Source organism: Oncorhynchus gorbuscha, linkage group LG12 (assembly GCF_021184085.1).
Source record: "Oncorhynchus gorbuscha isolate QuinsamMale2020 ecotype Even-year linkage group LG12, OgorEven_v1.0, whole genome shotgun sequence".
Classification (NCBI taxonomy): Eukaryota; Metazoa; Chordata; class Actinopteri; order Salmoniformes; family Salmonidae; genus Oncorhynchus; species Oncorhynchus gorbuscha.
Genome location: NC_060184.1, coordinates 67,471,575 through 67,477,326, shown reverse-complemented (window position 1 = coordinate 67,477,326; position 5,752 = coordinate 67,471,575). Strand labels below are relative to the sequence as shown.

The following is a 5,752-nucleotide window of genomic DNA, read 5'->3' as shown; positions in this document are numbered from 1 at the left end:
TTTATTAATGTGCAATTTGTATAAATGGGTAATGGAAACACTTCAATCAGTACATTTTGAATTGCCTCTGTAGGTTATTTAGATTTTTTTTATATAAGCGACATGACTTTCAGCTGTATTTATTGACACAATATAGTTCAATGGAGACGTACCCTAGCAAGCAATTGTTGCATCTATTTTCAATGCGAACTTTCGAAATGTTGACCTAAAATTCTCTGTGCACATTCATGTTAACATAGTTATCGTCATAAGTAGTATGAATATGTTATTACTCCAACTTCGTGAAAGTGACAAACTAGCTAGGTTTCCATCCAATTGGCGAAGGATTTTCATGCAAATATTCTAATATCTGCATAAAAAAATATATGCATTTTTTCACCAGTGGTGTGTTTCCACCCAACACGCTTGTTGCAGATAAAAGTCAGTGTGCGATGACATGGATATCGAAGGGCTGCCTTCGGAATTGACAGGCTGCACATGGACAGTTCGGCGCAAAACGACTGTTGGACTCCATTACGTTTTTCTATGCATGAGTTTATGGTGCGTTCACGACATATGGGAACTCGGAAAAATACGTGGTCAAATCATGACGTCAGTGATCTTCAGGTCGGAAAGTCTGAGATCTGGAAAGAGGCACGAGTTGGATGACCTTTAAAAAAAAGATTTCCAGTCTGAGCTCTTTTTTCCCCCTAGTTCCCAGTTATTTTGAATGCAGCATTAGCTAGCCAACGTCGCCATGACAACGGCTGCACGCGGGATTGGGGATTGCTATTGGAGAAGCAATTTTAGCCTTTCTTCATATTGTACGGTCTTTGCTCAAGCCATAAAGCCCCACGGTGGAGGTGTCATAAAACCCGTTAAACATAGCAGTCAAACAGGGAAATGGTTCCAATAATTTTTACATCACTAATTTTTCCCATATAGGAATTAGAAACACTTCAAATAAGTGCTGTGTTTGTGTAGGCTTACCCTGGCGTGACTTTTTTTTATTATTGCCACATTAGCAGATAATTAGCGTTTCATTTTTTGGGGTTAAATACAGTCAAATATAATATAGTCAAATATAGTGTAACGACACTGGGTTTATAAGCGCGGAAATCGACTCTGCCGCACAAGCATGCAGTCGATATCGCGCCTGACCTCGGGCTAGAACGTCGAGGGTTCGAGACCTGCTCCCTGCTGTTTCATTATAATATTGATAAAAGTCACCTTGTCCTAGAGAGATTTACACAGTTATCAAAATGTCATATCAGGGTAAGCCTACACGAAACCCAGCCCTTATTTGAAGTGTTTCTAAAATCCCCTATGGGAAAAATGAAAGGTGGAAAAATGATTGGAACTATTTCCCTGATTGACCCGTAGGTTTTATGGGTATTATGACTCATGTGGCACTCTATAGACACCTTTCCAGTATACAACACACTGACTTTATGCTCAGATGCTAGCAGACTATTGGCGACAGTAAGAAAGCCATCGCCATCTTCGTCCATTCAACATTGCCTAGATGTACATTTATATTACTTCTAATAACCCTTTAGGGTTCTCATACACTTACAATTATGTTTTGATTCTTGCTTGAACAGTCTCTAATATTATATTTGGTTGTGATATTTGCAAAATAATGATTTTGTATGCAGCAATTGTTAGCTAGAATGCTAACGCTCATTGAATAAGGCTGTAGCAAAAGCTAGCCAAAGTGACATTTTACTGGCTGATTGAAAGGGGTCTATAGAAGTGCGTGGCACCAACATTATTTTAATAATTATTTTATTTTTTTTAAATTAAAAAAAAACCCCAGAAAAAACAGTAAACATGCAAGAAGTATACGTACGGGAGTTGTAGCGATGAGACAAGATAGTAACTATTAACACTGGATACCACAAAAAAATGACAGATTATACAATGATCTTAAAAGATACACACATATAGATTGTTTTAACAGCTTTCTTATTAGAAGAATATAACCGCCGTAGTGGGTGGAAGAAGGTGAGGACCAAGGTACAGCGTGGTACGTGTCCATATTTATTCAAATGAACACGGAGATAACAAAATAACAAAGAGAAACAACCGATATGGTTCTCAATCAGGGACAACGATAAACAGCTGCCTGTGATTGAGAACCATACCAGGCCAAACACTGAAATCCCAAAACATAGAAAAAGGAACATAGACAACCCACCCAACTCACGCCCTGACCATACTAAAACAAAGACATAATAAAATAACTAAGGTCAGTTTTTTTATTAGTGAGTTTTTCCATTACCACAATTAGATTTATCCTTATTATAGTTAATTAAGGAAACCGAGCGGCACAGTGTGGCACTAACTTGCCTTGTTTGCGCATTTCGGTCTTGCATGGCACCTGCCTACATAATACTTAGAATCTTGAAAGTGTGTGCTAAACTAGGTGGTGATGATAGTTCTAAGGCTGGTTTCTTTTTTACAGCAATTATTTAAATTGTTATCTAAATTATTTTTAAACAACCCTTTAATTTGGTTTGATATCGTTCTATTAGTAGCAGAATACATACATTTGTGTAATTTGTTTAGACAATTACCATTTGGTTGCACGAATGGGCTGTGATCCATCTTCAGTACCTCATGGACTGTTCCGCTATTCAAAATTAAAAGCGGGAGGAAGTAGAAGCAAACAGAGTTGTACCTCATGGACTGTTCCGCTATTCAAAATTAAAAGCGGGAGGAAGTAGAAGCAAACAGAGTTAAATTAACTGAATGTACAATATAATTTCTTAGCAAGTTATTGAATATATGGGTGTATGTGTGTTTAAGTTACTTAAATAATGGTCACAATGTTAGCTAGCTAATGTTATCATTTGCCTCGTCTTGTCTGAAAAATGTGTGCTCCTTTCCTAGCTAAAGTCCTTTTGCTAACGTCAGCTAACAAGTTGTCAAGCTAGCTATCAGCTGTAGCTCAGCCACTTAGATATTTTTTTTTTTTAGCTAGCTATACTTTTTGGCTAAGCTGATGAATTGTTGTTTTTTTTACCTTTATTTAACTAGGCAAGTCAGTTAAGAACAAATTCTTATTTTCAATGACGGCCTAGGAACAGTGGGTTAACTGCCTGTTCAGGGGCAGAACAAAAGATTTGTACCTTGTCAGCTCGGGGATTTGAACTTGCAACCTTCCAGTTACTAGTCCAACACTCCACTAGGCTACCCTGCCGCCGAATAGTATCATACAGCCAGTTGATCCTATCTGCTACTGAGGTCACTATTGTTGTTTTGGGGCTGCTGGTAGCCTAGTGGTTAGAGCATTGGGTCAGTAACCGAAAGGTTGCTGGATGGAATCCCCAGCTGACAAGGTAAATCTATCGTTCTGCCCCTGAACAAGGCAGTTAACCCACTGTTCACCGGTAGGCCGTCATTGTAAATAAGAATTTGTTCTTAACTGACTTGCCTAGTTAAATAAAAAATAAATAACAACATGTCTGAAGTCTCTCCTGCTGGCCATCCACCAGTACAGAGACAATAGGACGGCCCATAACACTGCCCTATTGCAGAAACAAGTGGAGGTCAGTTTCAACATGTCTACACTGGCGAAGCACACAAAATGGAAGATATGAATCAAGGTGTGTAGGAGCTGTCAGGACTACAGCGCGGTTGTCTGTTGTCATCGGGCCAGGTGCTGACCAGTGAGTGTGTCAGTGGAGCTGGCAGGAGACCCCAATACTATCCCTGCACTCACAGGAACCATCATCTCTCTACTGGTCCAACTTGGTTCTGATGAGTTCCCAATGCATTTCTGTCCTATAATGTCTTGACAAATGATTGACCTTGTCTTACAGCTATACTATGATGTGTGTGTGTTCTCTCTCCCAGCCTGTGTTGATGAAAGCAGAGATGTTCTCCAGAGCAGTTATAACATGACCAGCACTCTGGCCTCCATCATCCACTACCACAGTGGCACCCCCAGGGAGCTGTTGGTACTACAGGTAAGACAACAGTCACATGAACCCTGGCCTTGGAGAACAATGGAGCTACACGAAGCTAAAGCTCTGGTGAGGAACATGGCTGTAAGATGTAATGTGTTCAGATTTTGCTGTAGTAACTCTGTGTGTGTGTGTGTGTGTGTGTGTGTGTGTGTGTGTGTGTGTGTGTGTGTGTGTGTGTGTGTGTGTGTGTGTGTGTGTGTGTGTGTGTGTGTGTGTGTGTGTGTGTGTGTGTGTGTGTGTGTGTGTGTGTGTGTGTGTGTGTGTGTACAGGTGCTACAGAGGCTCACGTACAACACCCGGATAATCCACTGTGCCAACTAAATCTATGAACGCAGACTTTCTCATGATCAACATGTGAGATACCTCTCGACTCCTCTCCTCTTTTCCCTCCTCTCTTTTTCCACTCTACAGTATAGCAGATATGAATGTGTACATGAAAGTATTCATTTAGTCTCCTATGTCCCCCCCCCCTTCCAGCCCGTTGCACAAGGATCACATCACCATGCTGTGCCTGGGTCTGATGGCTAACCTGTGTCACTACAACCTGTCGGTACAGACTCACATCTAAGCTCTGGTGAGGAACATTCTCCATCTTCTATACAACTCTGTCCACCCTTTCTCTCTCTTTTTGTAGTACTCATCCTCTCTTCTTCCTTCTCTTTTTCTCGCTACTCTTTGATGTAACAGGTTGTTGTAATGTGAAGGAGTTCTACTGTACATTGATTAACCTGTTAACCTGTGTGGGGTGGGTTCCTACGGAGTAATGTCAAGGCGTTCTACCGTACCCTGATTACCTTCCTGGCCGACAACAGTTTTGACGGTGGTGGTGTTCGCTCTCCCCATACTGGTCAGCCTCACTCTCAATGAGGAGGTGGGGGAGTAGGTAACACACACATACACACCAATGTTTTCTCTGTGGTTCTGGTTGTGACTACTATCTCTCTGGTTTGTGTGTGTGTGTGTCAGCTATTCCATGCTAAGAACATCCACCTGACATTCCAGCTGATCTTCAACATCATCGTCAATGGCGATGGAACCCTAACCAGGAACCACTCTGTTGACCTACTGGTGGACCTACTGAGGAACCCCAAGATAGCTGACAACCTGACCAGGTACACACACAAACACACACATGCACACACTTTAATAAAACAATAAAAGTGATGTTGTTTATGTCTCTCCCTCCTCTCTGTAGGTATGAACACTTCTCAGTGTGCGTGTCCCAGGTGTTGGGTCTGCTACATATCAAAGACCTGGACTCTGCTGCCAAGGTGTTGGAGCTGCTCCTGGCTCTGTGTGGTTGGTTAGGCCTAAGGTCTATGCTGTGTGAGGTCGTGTTCCGTCCCGCCGCCCCACGGCTCCGAGCTGCAAGTCGCAGACAGGGGGCGGGCCTAGATGCAGGCCAGAAAACAGAGCCGGGCTTAGCTCTCATCCAATGGCTACAGCTCTCTGGCTGACGGGGAGGAGTCATGCTGTCTACAGGCGCTGCAGCTGCTGACTGAACTACTGGAGGCACGGCAACCCAACGTGGACGTACAGAACTAAAAGTGGAAGCTTGTATCTACATAGCTTCATCATCCAGTCTAAATCGTTGATAACTCCTGTATGTACATACAAAGTTATTTTTCTTTGTCCTTTCTTATGTGTTTCTCTTCAGGAGGGGTTGGGTTGAGGTTGTGTGGTCTGTGTGTTGGTCTGTGTGTTGGTCTGTGTGTTGGTCTGTGTGTGTGTGTGTGTGTGTGTGTGTGTGTGTGTGTGTGTGTGTGTGTGTGTGTGTGTGTGTGTGTGTGTGTGTGTGT

General features: G+C 42.3%; 1 pseudogene; it reads left to right on the top strand.

The window, feature by feature from the left end:
* The first annotated feature begins 3,443 nt into the window (after positions 1-3,443).
* On the top strand, positions 3,444-5,498 carry LOC123990407 (annotated as a pseudogene).
* Positions 5,499-5,752: the final 254 nt, after the last annotated feature.